We start from the raw sequence: 15842 nt of genomic DNA, 5'->3' as shown, positions 1-15842 counted from the left end.
CGGAAATGGAAAGCAAATTTCTTGCCTAGTTTTAAATAAAAGAGGTATGAGAGAGATCTTGTAGCTTTTTTTATTATATATTTATATACAGTATATATGTATAGACTATATAGTTGTACTATATATGAATCCCTTTTCTTATTGAGGGCTAGATTACAAGCAATATTGTGACTGTGCTAACTTGTGCACATATTACAAGTTGAAAGTAAACATGCTCGCTGGAGCTCAAACAAATTTAAGGCACGTAGGGAGTGATGTAAAGAGTAATAGTTAAAAAAAAATGTGCACCAAAACCACATAAATACATTAAAATAAACTTGTACACTTATATATATATAGAATCTGTTGTAAATTATTAATATAGATATTAATTTAAAATTTAAAATAAGGATTAAAATGTATCTGATATATGACAAGGTTTTTTGAATGGAAAAAATATATATTTCTAAATATGTGTGTGTGTGTGTATATATATATATATATATATATATATATATATATATATATATATATATATATATATATATACAGGTAGCCCTCAATTTACGCCGGGGTTAGGTTCCAGAAGGAATGGTTGTAAATCGAAACCGTTGTAAATTGAAACCCAGTTTATAATGTAAGTAAATGGGAAGTGAGGGAGAGAGGTTCCAGGCCCCTCTAAAAATTGTCATAAGTAACACCTAATACATTATATTTAAAGCTTTGAAATGAAGACTTTAAATGCTAAAAAGCATTATAAACCTAATAAAATAATCACACAACACAGAATATATAATTAAACTAAGTTAAATGAACAAAAACATTTGCTAAACAGCATTATAAAACTAATAAAATAATCACACAACACAGACTTCACTTGCATTTTTCTGCAAACATTTCTTTCAATGCATTCCAATCTGGACTGATTTATAGACAGGAAGATCTTGTTCCTTTGAAATCTGCTCGATAGCTCAGGTCTGGTTAAACTGATTAATTTCAGCTTGTTTGGCTTTGTTGCAACACAAGCGGACAGCTCCACCTACTGGCTATTTTAATAAATGCACTGCTTCTCAATGCTTTTCAATAGCAGTCACATGACTGGAAAAAAAGGTTGTTATTCTGAAACGGTGTAAATTGAACCGTTGTAAAACGAGGGCCACCTGTATATATATATATATATATATATATATATATATATATATACACACACACATACATGTGTATTTATGTATCTATATATACATACATATAAACACATACAGTATCTAACAAAAGTGAGTACACCCCTCAAATTTTTGTAAATATTTTATTATATCTTTTCATGTGACAACACTAAAGAAATAACACTTTGCTACAATGTAAAGTAGTGAGTGTACAGCCTGTATGACAGTGTAAAGTTCCTGTACCCTCAAAATAACTCAACACACAGCCATTAATGTCTAAACCGTTGGCAACAAAAGTGAGTACACCCCTAAGTGGAAATGTCCAAATTGGGCCCAAAGTGGCAATATTTTGTGTGGCCACCATTATTTACCAGCACTGCCTTAACTCTCTTGGGCATGGAGTTCACCAGAGTTTCACAGGTTGTCTCTGGAGTCCTCTTCCACTCCTCCATGATGACATCACAGAGCTGATGAATATTAAAGACCTTGCGCTCCCCCACCTTCCGTTTGAGGATGCCCCACAGATGCTCAATAGGGTTTAGGTCTGTATACATACTTGAGCAGTCCATCACATTTACCCTCAGCTTTTTTAGCAAGACAGTGGTCATCCTAGGTGTGTTTGGGGTCATTATCATGTTGGAATACTGACCTTCGGCCCAGTCTCCGAAGGGAGGGGATAATGCTCTGCTTCAGTATGTCACAGTACATGTTGGCATACATGGTTCCCTCAATGAACTGTATCTCCTCAGTGCTGGCAGCACTCATGCAGGCCCAGACCATAACACTTCCACCACCATGCTTGACTGTAGGCAAGACACACTTGTCTTTGTACTCCTCACCTAGTTGCTGCCACACACGCTTAACACCATCTGAACCAAATAAGTTTATCTTGGTCTAATTGGACCACAGGACATGGTTCCAGTAATCCATGTCCTTAGTCTTCTTGTATTCAGCAAACTGTTTGCGGGCTTTCTTGTGCATCATCTTTAGAAGAGGCTTCCTTCTGGGACGACAGCCATGCAGACGAATTTAATGCAGTGTGCAACATATGGTCTGAGCACTGACAGGCTGACCCCCCCACCCCTTCAAACCCTGCAGCAATGCTGGCAGCACTCATACGTATATTTCCCAAAGACAACCCCAGGATATGACGCTGAGCACGTGCACTCAACTTCTTTGGTCGACCATGGCGAGGCCTGTTCTGAGTGGAACCTGTCCTGTGAAACCGCTGTATGGTCTTGCCCACCGTGCTGCAGCTCAGTTTCAGGTTTTTTGGCAAGCTTCTTATAGCCTAGGCCATCTTTATGTAGAGCAAAAATTCTTTTTTTCAGATCCTCAGAGAGTTCTTTGCCATGAGGTACCATGTTGAACCTCCAGTGACCAGTATGAGAGTGTGTGAGAATGATATACCAAATTTAACACACCTGCTCCCCATTCACACCTGAGACCTTGTAACACTAACGAGTCGCATTACACCAGGGAGGGAAAATGGCTAATTGGGCCAGATTTGGACATTTCTACTTAGGGGTGTACTCACTTTTGTTGCCAACTGTTTAGACATTAAGGGCTGTGTGTTAAGTTATTTTGAGGGGACAGCAAATTTACACTGTTATACAGGCTGTACACTCACTTCTTTATTTTGTAGCAAAGTGTAATTTCTTCAGTGTTGTCACATGAAAAGAAATAATAAAATATTTACAAAAATGTGAGGGGTGTACTCACTTTTGTGAGATACTGTATATACACTTGTATATACACAAACAATTAATCGATAGTCAGTGTATTAGCAGTTTATATTACACCTTTGCTTATTAGAGGATGTATATATACACAATATGCATACATATACAGGGAGTGCAGAATTATTAGGCAAGTTGTATTTTTGAGGATTAATTTTATTATTGAACAACAACCATGTTCTCAATGAACCCAAAAAACTAATTAATATCAAAGCTGAATAGTTTTGGAAGTAGTTTTTAGTTTGTTTTTAGTTATATCTATTTTAGGGGGATATCTGTGTGTGCAGGTGACTATTACTGTGCATAATTATTAGGCAACTTAACAAAAAACAAATATATACCCATTTCAATTATTTATTTTTACCAGTGAAACCAATATAACATCTCAACATTCACAAATATACATTTCTGACATTCAAAAACAAAACAAAAACAAATCAGTGACCAATATAGCTACCTTTCTTTTGCAAGGACACTCAAAAGCCTGCCATCCATGGATTCTGTCAGTGTTTTGATCTGTTCACCATCAACATTGCGTGCAGCAGCAACCACAGCCTCCCAGACACTGTTCAGAGAGGTGTACTGTTTTCCCTCCTTGTAAATCTCACATTTGATGATGGACCATAGGTTCTCAATGGGGTTCAGATCAGGTGAACAAGGAGGCCATGTCATTAGATTTTCTTCTTTTATACCCTTTTTTGCCAGCTACGCTGTGGAGTACTTGGACGCGTGTGATGGAGCATTGTCCTGCATGAAAATCATGTTTTTCTTGAAGGATGCAGACTTCTTCCTGTACCACTGCTTGAAGAAGGTGTCTTCCAGAAACTGGCAGTAGGACTGGGAGTTGAGCTTGACTCCATCCTCAACCCGAAAAGGCCCCACAAGCTCATCTTTGATGATACCAGCCCAAACCAGTACTCCACCTCCACCTTGCTGGCGTCTGAGTCGGACTGGAGCTCTCTGCCCTTTACCAATCCAGCCACGGGCCCATCCATCTGGCCCATCAAGACTCACTCTCATTTCATCAGTCCATAAAACCTTAGAAAAATCAGTCTTGAGATATTTCTTGGCCCAGTCTTGACGTTTCAGCTTGTGTGTCTTGTTCAGTGGTGGTCGTCTTTCAGCCTTTCTTACCTTGGCCATGTCTCTGAGTATTGCACACCTTGTGCTTTTGGGCACTCCAGTGATGTTGCAGCTCTGAAATATGGCCAAACTGGTGGCAAGTGGCATCTTGGCAGCTGCACGCTTGACTTTTCTCAGTTCATGGGCAGTTATTTTGCGCCTTGGTTTTTCCACACGCTTCTTGCGACCCTGTTGACTATTTTGAATGAAACGCTTGATTGTTCGATGATCACGCTTCAGAAGCTTTGCAATTTTAAGAGTGCTGCATCCCTCTGCAAGATATCTCACTATTTTTGACTTTTCTGAGCCTGTCAAGTCCTTCTTTTGACCCATTTTGCCAAAGGAAAGGAAGTTGCCTAATAATTATGCACACCTGATATAGGGTGTTGATGTCATTAGACCACACCCCTTCTCATTTCAGAGATGCACATCACCTAATATGCTTAATTGGTAGTAGGCTTTCGAGCCTATACAGCTTGGAGTAAGACAACATGGATAAAGAGGATGATGTGGTCAAAATACTAATTTGCCTAATAATTCTGCACTCCCTGTATTTAGTATTCTGCTTTCACTCTCTGTTCCCATAGCAGACAGTATCCTTATCTAGAAGGAGAAGGGGGTTCACATTCCAATGCGGGTCACTTGGTCACTGTGAGAAATATACACTTTATTTTTTATAAAACTGTTAAGTTGACTAACACAATTGCTATAAAATATGATTGACATAACATGTCTGCACACTAACTGCTTAATTATTAGAATTGTTAAGGTAGTAGATTAGCTTGGAAAGAGTGATTGGCAAAGAAGTTTCTGGCAATATGAATATAAGTAACTCTTACTCCCAGAAATCTCTTGTGGACATAGGAACTGAAGTGAGAATTCTTCCAGGAGACACACAGATACACAATGGTGATTCCCTGGTTAATTTGGAGAGCCTGGGAAGAGATACAGATTGTAATACACAAGTGGTGATGACAAGCCTCCTGGAGGCTATTAGATGTTAACTACTGGGTCTTACACCATCACTAGTAACAAACATTTGGAATAATTACATCAGATTTAAACGGACAGAAAAATAATTGGAACATTTCAGGATTCACAAACAGTAGACACCTCTCATTTACCTCTATTATAGCATTTCATTTATTCAACTCATATGCTTGCATGAACAGCATATCTACATAGGCTTAACACATGATCATTAATGGATGCACATACTTTACTTTTAGCATTCACTCATACATGTGCATTCATATGATGGGGGAAAACACATTACATTCTCTCTATGAATCAGGAAACATAAAATAGGGATTTTACTGTCCCTTTAACATCACAATTCACTCAGTATAAACCATTAGGAATTACGTACAATAAGAACATCATTAGAACAGATTACAGCTGTCACTTTTTGGGAAGGAACAACAATGCTATACTGCTTTATAGAAGTCAGCATATGTGGGAGACAATTACAATATATACATATATGTACATAACACGCATCACGCAAACACAAAGCACACATTTATATTTGAATCATCACACAATAACAATGTAATAAAATACAACAACACAATGAGGATTTCATAACTACACAGGTAGGTTGATAGTATGATAATGTCATTAGAAGCTTCAACCATACACATTACAGTTTTAGGACTGTACCGCCCCTTTCAGAAGTTTAGCACTCAATACTACAATACACCATATACGTAAACGACAGTTTGGAACATCATTATTATGGCGATTTGAAAGGGATGCGTACAAAATATTGACATCTCACAAATCACTCATATATACAATACTACAGATGGCAGGTGGAAGAACTTCAGTATTATTGCAATTTTAAAGGGACGCGTACAATATTGACATCTCGCAAATCACTTATATATACAATACTACAGATAGCAGCCGGAAGATCTTCAGAATTATTGCGATTTTAAAGGGACGCGTACAATATTGACATCTCGCAAATCACATATATACAATACTAGAGATGGCAGCAGGAAGAGCTTCAGTATTATTGCAATTTTAAAGGGACGCGTACAATATTGACATCTTGCCAATCACTTATATATACAATACTAGAGATGTCAGCCGGAAGATCTTCAGTATTATTGCGATTTTAAAGGGACGCGTACAATATTGACATCTCGCCAATCAGTCATATATACAATACTACAGATGTCAGCTGTTACTTTATCGTTTACAAACAATATTGCAGCAACATTGATCGATCACATTCTATGCCATTATACACAAGTATGCACTTTCATTCATGTTAGCCTGGACGTGTGCTTTTTACTATAAGATCGCGTTTAATAACTATTTATTACGCATATGAACAAACATTACGAAGATGCACTGTATATGTTACATTTTACACTTTCACATTGTGATTCATTGGGGGAAAACAACATTTCAGCAAACACCGAAAAAAACGCCCACTTTGAAAGCATTCGCGCCGCTCACATACAAACAAGTGTATACAATCAGCAATCATTACGAACTCACTACCATTGGACTAATTGCACTATAAATCCCCCAAACAACATGGCCAAAGTGGCCCTTGTGATCGACATTGTATCAATTCGCTTCTGTGTTTTTGCATACCTTGTTACTCCTTGTGATGTGTTTGCTCTGCTGTTTGGCTTTGTGCTGTTTAGCTTGGCAAATATGGATGATGATTTGATAGACGATGCTGCTGGTGCTGCTGCACAAGTAGAGATTCAGAGAATCAGTCGGGCTCGGCGGCTCCGAGTGAGACAAAGGGCTCGTTTGGTTCGAGGTCCTCGTGTCTACAGGGTGAGACCCACCTTGGAAAACATGAGTGACTTCGAGGTTTTTGACAAGTATAGGCTCAATTGCGAACAGCTCATTGGCCTTTACGATGTTCTTAGACCTCATCTGGAGCCACGTATACGAATAAGGACTGCTGTCCCTGGCATCACTAAGATGCTAAGTTGTATATACTTCCTGGCCTCTGGGAGTTTTCAATCTGGAGAGATTTACATGCATGGCCTGTCTCAAAGTACATTCTCAGGGGTTTTTGATAACTTTCTGGACGCCATGGTACGTATTAGTAAGCGTTACATAGGATTCCCTCAGAATGATGGTGATTGGAGGCGCCTGAAGTGGGAATTCTTTGCAATCGCTGAATTGCCCAATGTCTTGGGAGCAATAGATTGCACCCACATTGCGCTGCGTGCTCCAGCTGATGATGAGCCCTTCCGAAATCACAAACATTTCCATAGCCTCAACGTGCAGTATGTTTGTGACGCACGGATGCGGATTATGCACGTGTGTGTGAATTTCGGCGGGGCTTGTCATGAGTCCCGCATCCTTAGACAGTCGTCCCTGTGGCGGCCATTTGAGGAAAGAGAGTTTCCCCCTGGGTATCTCGTTGGTGAGTATTTGTGCACAACATGGTTAATTAGTTAGACAATATCCACTGTAGTCTTAAACTGTTGTTAGTGTAATGTGCAAAATGTGCAGCTATAGGATGCAATTTAACCATTTCTTTCTCCTTCCGCAAATGTCTAGTTTTAGCTCCAAACAGATATGTAGCATGTCTTAGCTTAAATGGGCAGATAGAGAAGCAATTTAACCATGTCATTGTCTCTTTCCGCAAATGTCTAGTTTTACTTTAAAACAGATATGTAGCATGTCTTAGCTTAAATGGGCAGATAGAGAAGGTAATTTAACCATTTTGTTTTTAGTTTAGCAAAGGTCTGGTTTATGCGAAATACGCATATGTAGCATGTCTTAGCTTAAATGGGCAGATAGAGAATGCAATTTAACCATTTAATTGTCTTTCAACAAATTTCTAGTTTTAGCTACAAACAGATATGTAGCATGTCTTAGCTTAAATGGGCAGATAGAGAATGCAATTTAACCATTTAATTGTCTTTCAACAAATTTCTAGTTTTAGCTACAAACAGATATGTAGCATGTCTTAGCTTAAATGGATAGATAGAAAATGCAATTTAACCATTTTGTTTTTATTTTAGCAAATGTCTGCTTTATGCGAAATATGCATATGTAGCATGTCTTAGCTTAAATGTCCAGATAGAGAATGCAATTTAACCATGTCATTGTCTCTTTCCACAAACGTCTAGTTTTACTTTTAAACAGATATGTAGCATGTCTTAGCTTAAATGTCCAGATAGAGAATGCAATTTAACCATGTCATTGTCTCTTTCCACAAACGTCTAGTTTTACTTTTAAACAGATATGTAGCATGTCTTAGCTTAAATGTCCAGATAGAGAATGCAATTTAACCATGTCATTGTCTCTTTCCACAAACGTCTAGTTTTACTTTTAAACAGATATGTAGCATGTCTTAGCTTAAATGGGCAGATAGAGAATGCATTTAACCATTTTGTTTTTAGTTTAGCAAAGGTCTGGTTTATGCGAAATACGCATATGTAGCATGTCTTAGCTTAAATGGCCAGACAGATAGAGAATGCAATTTAACCATGTCATTGTCTCTTTACGCAAATGTCTATTTTTAGCTCAACACAGATATGTAGCATGTCTTAGCTTAAATGGACAGATAGAGAATGCAATTTAACCATGTCACTGTCTCTTTCAGCAAATGTCTAGTTTTACTTTTAAACAGATATGTAGCATGTCTTAGCTTAAATGGACAGATAGAAAATGCAATTTAACCATTTTGTTTTTAGTTTAGCAAAGGTCTGGTTTATGCGAAATACGCATATGTAGAATGTCTTAGCTTAAATGGGCAGATAGAGAATGCGATTTAACCATTTTTTTTTCTAGCAAATGTCTTGTTTATGCGAAATACGCATATGTAGCATGTCTTAGCTTAAATGGGCAGATGGAGAATGCGATTTAAACATATAAATCTCTTTTTAATGAAAATGTTTATTTTAGGGCTTTTTCGTGTACACAAATGAAAAGTATTTTAATCTAATAATTATACATAAAATATTAATATTTGTCATTTTGTTATGTTCATAATTTATAGGTGATTCAGAGTACATGAGCCGGCCTTGGCTCATTACGCCGTTGTGTAACCCCACTGATGAGGCCCAGGAGCGCTACAATAGGGCGCAGAAGCGGACTAGGGCTGTAGTCAAGAGGATGTTTGGGCTCCTCAAAATGAGACTCTAATGCCTTGACAGGTCGGGAGGAGCCCTCCAATACAGCCCTAGTAAGGTGGCGAAGATCGTTATAGCCTGCAGCGTCCTGCATAATATTGCACAGCGGGCTGGGATGCTGCAGACCTTCCAGGCACCCCGACGCCTCCTCCAAGATGAGGAGGATGAGCCTACTCTAGAGGGGCCATTCCGGGATGAGGGGCTCAATGTCAGAGCAGACATCATCAACCGCCACTTCAGACGGTAAATAATAGAAGTTAGATAGGAGTATTGTCAATATATGTGAATTTTAGGGAAATGACAAGTAGAGAATTGTGCAAATATGTTAGGATTGTTTATCAAATGATTTAAATGTTTTAATTTATTACTATAGGTGATGCTCTGCCACCAGGTTTTTAAAGACAACATCAGCTGGTAAATATAAATAATGTATGGACTGTGGCTGGCAGAAACTTGGCACAAACAGACATGATATGTCATACATTTTCAGAACTATTATTTATTTTACACATTACTTTAATTTTGGATACTCAGAAAGTGATCCTCTAGCAAGACTGTGGTTCAAAGTCAGATTCAAAGTCACACATTAGAGGTTAGGTTTACTCAATATATGACTCATCTTCACACTTGATGTATAGAACATAACACAAGATGCTACAAACGCTTAGTAAGCTAGTGACAGAAATCGTTTCTGAAATAGGGGGTGGGAGAGGTGTGAATAAATAATTAAAACACTTGTATTTTTTGTTTATCACTTTCTCTGCCATTAGGGAGATGACTTCATTTAAAGACTGAAAGTCAAGAATCCCAGACTGAAAGTGAAGAATCCAAAATTGAAAGTGAAGAATCCAAGATTGAAAGTGAAGAATCCAAGATTGAAAGTGAAGAATCCAAGATTGAAAGTGAAGAATACCAATGTGATCATGTTTGGCATTGTCTTTCAAATGTGCTGACCTTGAAAACCATACAAAGACACGTTCACATGGTAAGTGGCAACAATTTGATGGACTAAGGCTGTGGATGCATCCTATTGGAGACACTTAGATGTTTTTTTTATTTTAGATGGTATTTCACAATCCTCTCATTTGAAAATGATGAATAAGACCCCTAATGATGATAAACTGTTATTTTCAAGATAATTGACTTTCAAAGACCATGCATACAGGTTGGTTTGCACAATGCATGCTAGTTACGAATCACTGGAGGAAGAATGTTAAGAATTAGGAATAGTTACATGTCCTAGCTTAGAATTTTTTAATTTTACATACATTACCCCTACTTTGTGCTACAGAGGAATCAGATTCTGACCAATCAGACAAAGGAATACATCTGAGTTGATATAGAGGTATATTATTAGAAGGGACATGAAATATTACATTTATGTTCAGCATACTATATAAATGGTTTTTGAAGATGTTATATGCATTTTTTTATATATCTGATATTTAAATGTAATATTGATGAGACAATATAATGTTATTTTAAATTATGGATAGGTATATATGTAATTTTTTTAGTTTTGTTAAATATCTATTGTTTAAAAAAAATTGTTAGAGCATAGACACAAGATGAAATGTAATTTCTTTTAATGAATTTCTTAAGACATGTGTTCATGAAATAACTAATGTGTTTTTTTTTGTTTGTTTTTTCAGAGTTTCATCTGTGATGAATTACCCTATTTTATTTTCAATTTTATTGTCAATAAATAATTATTTTATACTATATCTTTTTTTTTTATTTCCAAAATTTTATCTTATAAAAATATTATAAGAAATATATCCATATAATCTGACAAGTAAAAAAAAATATATACTACCATGACTGTTAGTTGTCTATTTGACAAGCACATGCCTGATCAAAAAAATTTCACGTCTTGAATTAATAATATAAAAATGGATTATTCCGATAATGTTAAAGTCAAGTATCTTTTTAAATTTATTTTGGATTTAAATCCATTGATGTTTTTATAGTGTAATTTATAGATGTTAAAATTCGAAAATGTTTCTGACGAGGATATGTAATCTAAATTAGAAAGAACAACTTCGTTCTTTAATTTTTAAGAAAGGAAAGTGGTTAACTTACATCAAAGTGACATTTTTTTTTATTTTTTTTTGGATAATCTCATGTATCTTCCTTAGGTATACAAAATCATTTTTTTTTAATGTTTAAAATTGTTATGAAATGTAAAATCATTTTATTTCATATTTAGACCAAGCTAGTTATTGTATGCCATATTGATGACTTTTCTGTTCTAGTGGAGTCATTGGAAGGCTCATTTAACTATAGCTAGCTCGTAACATAATTGACAAAAATTATTCATGTTACCTCTTGGATAGATATCACATATCTATATGTATTTTCATTCCCCTTTAGTTTCTTTATACAATGTTAAAGGGACACTGAACCCATTTTATTTTCTTTCGTGATTTCCATAGAGCAGGCAATTTTAAGCAACTTTCGAATTTACTCCTATTATCAATGTTTATTCGTTCTCTTGCTATCTTTATTAGAAAGATAAGGCATTTAATTTTTTGGGGTTTTGAACTCTGGACAGCATTTTTTGATTGGTGGATGAATTTATCAAACAATCAGCAAGGACAACCTAGGTTGTTCTCCAAAAATGGGCCGGAATATAAACTTACAATCTTTTATTTCAAAAAACATAGCAAGAGAATGAATAAAATATTGTAATCGTAGAAAATTCGAAAGTTGATTAAAATGTCATGCTCTATCTGAATCACAAATTAAAATATTTGGGTTCAGTGTCCCTTTAACTCCACATATTCCTAATGTTTTGGTCCTTAAAGGGACATTAAAAAAATAATTAATTTACGGCTAGATTTGGAGTTTTGTCGGTAACGACCCGCGTAGCTAACGCCGGCTTTTTTCTGGCCGCACCATAAAAATAACTCTGGTATTGAGAGTCCACAAAAAGGCTGCGTTAGGCTCCAAAAAAGGAGCGTAGAGCATTTTTAACGCAGCTTCAACTCTCGATACCAGAGTTGCTTACGCAAGCGGCCAGCCTCAAAAACGTGCTTGTGCACGATTCCCCCATAGGAAACAATGGGGCTGTTTGAGCTGAAAAAAAACCTAACACCTGCAAAAAAGCCGCGTTCAGCTCCTAACGCAGCCCCATTGTTTGCTATGGGGAAACACTTCCTACGTCTGCACCTAACACCCTAACATGTACCCCGAGTCTAAACACCCCTAGCCTTACACTTATTAACCCCTAATCTGCCGCCCCCGCTATCGCTGACCCCTGCATATTATTTTTAACCCCTAATCTGCCGCTCCGTAAACCGCCGCTACTTACATTATCCTTATGTACCCCTAATCTGCTGCCCCTAACACCGCCGACCCCTATATTATATTTATTAACCCCTAATCGGCCCCCCTCAACGTCGCCTCCACCTGCCTACACTTATTAACCAATATCCACCATATATAGAAATAAAAGTCTTTTGAGAGACAGAGCATTAAATCATTGCAGTAGATTTATTCAAATAAACAAACAGGTGAACACCACTCCACACACCTCACAGCCACATCCGACGCGTTTCCTCATTTTTACCTGATGCACTTGCATAATACTTGTGAATAACCAAAGTGGAGTATCCTGTGCAGTGGTTTCTAGTCCTGACAATATACCGGCTATATCTACACTGTTAGAGATTGACAGTGTTATATTCAAGTACTGATCATAAATTAGCCAATGGTATTGAACTATATCTGTCCGTGGTTTACTACACAGTGTGCATGAGTTTGTATGTTTATACACTTATTAACCCCTAATCTGCCGAGTGGACCTGAGCGCTACTATAATAAAGTTATTAACCCCTAATCTGCATCACTAACCCTATAATAAATAGTATTAACCCCTAATCTGCCCTCCCTAACATCGCCGACACCTAACTTCAAACATTAACCCCTAATCTGCTGACCGGAGCTCACCGCTACTATAATAAATGTATTAACCCCTAAAGCTAAGTCTAACCCTAACACTAACACCCCCCTAAGTTAAATATAATTTTAATCTAACGAAATTAATTAACTCTTATTAAATAAATTATTCCTATTTAAAGCTAAATACTTACCTGTAAAATGAATCCTAATATAGCTACAATATAAATTATAATTACATTGTAGCTATTTTAGGATTAATATTTATTTTACAGGCAACTTCGTAATTATTTTAACCAGGTACAATAGCTATTAAATAGTTAAGAACTATTTAATAGTTACCTAGTTAAAATAATAACAAAATTACCTGTAAAATAAATCCTAACCTAAGTTACAATTGAACCTACCACTACACTATCAATAAATTAATTAAATAAAATACCTATAATTATCTACAATTAAACCTACCACTACACTATCAATAAATTAATTAAATAAAATACCTACAATTATCTACAATTAAACCTAACACTACACTATCAATAAATAAATTAAATACAATACCTACAAATAACTACAATGAAATAAACTATCTAAAGTACAAAAAATAAAAAAGAACTAAGTTACAAAAAATAAAAAAATATTTACAAACATAAGAAAAATATTACAACAATTTTAAACTAATTACACCTACTCTAAGCCCCCTAATAAAATAACAAAGACCCCCAAAATAGCAAAATGCCCTACCCTATTCTAAATTACTACATTTCAAAGCTCTTTTACCTTACCAGCCCTGAACAGGACCCTTTGTGGGGCATGCCCCAAGAAATTCAGCTCTTTTGCCTGTAAAAAAAAACATACAATACCCCCCCCCAACATTACAACCCACCACCCACATACCCCTAATCTAACCCAAACCCCCCTTAAATAAACCTAACACTAAGCCCCTGAAGATCTTCCTACCTTGTCTTCACCCTACCAGGTTCACCGATCCGTCCTGAAGAGCTCCTCCGATGTCCTGATCCAAGCCCAAGCGGGGGGCCGAAGAGGTCCATGATCCGGCTGAAGTCTTCATCCAAGCGGGAGCTGAAGAGGTCCATGATCCGGATGAAGTCTTCATCCAAGCGGGAGCTGAAGAGGTCCATGATCCGGATGAAGTCTTCTATCAACGGCATCTTCAATCTTCTTTCTTCCGGATCCATCTTGCAGACCTCCGACGTGGAACATCCTCTTCTCCCGACGCCTACTAGCCGAATGACGGTTCCTTTAAGGGACGTCATCCAAGATGGCGTCCCTCGAATTCCGATTGGCTGATAGGATTCTATCAGCCAATCGGAATTAAGGTAGGAATATTCTGATTGGCTGATGGAATCAGCCAATCAGAATCAAGTTCAATCCGATTGGCTGATTCGATCAGCCAATCAGATTGAGCTTGCATTCTATTGGCTGTTCCGATCAGCCAATAGAATGCGAGCTCAATCTGATTGGCTGATTGGATCAGCCAATCGGATTGATTTTGATTCTGATTGGCTGATTCCATCAGCCAATCAGAATATTCCTACCTTAATTCCGATTGGCTGATAGAATCCTATCAGCCAATCGGAATTCGAGGGACGCCATCTTGGATGACGTCCCTTAAAGGAACCGTCATTCGGCTAGTAGGCGTCGGGAGAAGAGGATGTTCCGCGTCGGAGGTCTGCAAGATGGATCTGGAAGAAAGAAGATTGAAGATGCCGTTGATAGAAGACTTCATCCGGATCATGGACCTCTTCAGCCCCCCGCTTGGGCTTGGATCAGGACATCGGAGGAGCTCTTCAGGACGGATCGGTGAACGTGGTAGGGTGAAGACAAGGTAGGAAGATCTTCAGGGGCTTAGTGTTAGGTTTATTTAAGGGGGGTTTGGGTTAGATTAGGGGTATGTGGGTGGTGGGTTGTAATGTTGGGGGGGGGGTATTGTATGTTTTTTTTACAGCTGAATTTCTTGGGGCATGCCCCACAAAGGGCCCTGTTCAGGGCTGGTAAGGTAAAAGAGCTTTGAAATGTAGTAATTTAGAATAGGGTAGGGCATTTTGTTATTTTGGGGGTCTTTGTTATTTTATTAGGGGGCTTAGAGTAGGTGTAATTAGTTTAAAATTGTTGTAATATTTTTCTTATGTTTGTAAATATTTTTTTATTTTTTTGTAACTTAGTTCTTTTTATTTTTTGTACTTTAGATAGTTTATTTCATTGTAGCTATTTGTAGGTATTGTATTTAATTTATTTATTTATTGATAGTGTAGTGTTAGGTTTAATTGTATATAATTGTAGGTATTTTATTTAATCAATTTATTGATAGTGTAGTGGTAGGTTTAATTGTAGATAATTATAGGTATTTTATTTAATTAATTTATTGATAGTGTAGTGGTAGGTTTAATTGTAACTTAGGTTAGGATTTATTTTACAGGTAAATTTGTAATTATTTTAACTATTTTAGCTATTAAATAGTTCTTAACTATTAAATAGCTATTGTACCTGGTTAAAATAATTACAAAGTTGCCTGTAAAATAAATATTAATCCTAAAATAGCTACAATGTAATTATTCGTTATATTGTAGCTATATTAGGGTTTATTTTACAGGTAAGTATTTAGCTTTAAATAGGAATAATTTATTTAATAAGAGTTAATTAATTTCGTTAGATTAAAATTATATTTAAATTAGGGGGGTGTTAGTGTTAGGGTTAGACTTAGCTTTAGGGGTTAATACATTTATTAGAATATTGGTGAGCTCCGGTCGGCAGATTAGGGGTTAATAATTGAAGTTAGGTGTTGGCGATGTTAG

This window comes from Bombina bombina, chromosome 2, assembly GCF_027579735.1.
Source record: "Bombina bombina isolate aBomBom1 chromosome 2, aBomBom1.pri, whole genome shotgun sequence".
Classification (NCBI taxonomy): Eukaryota; Metazoa; Chordata; class Amphibia; order Anura; family Bombinatoridae; genus Bombina; species Bombina bombina.
This window is presented reverse-complemented; position numbering follows the sequence as displayed.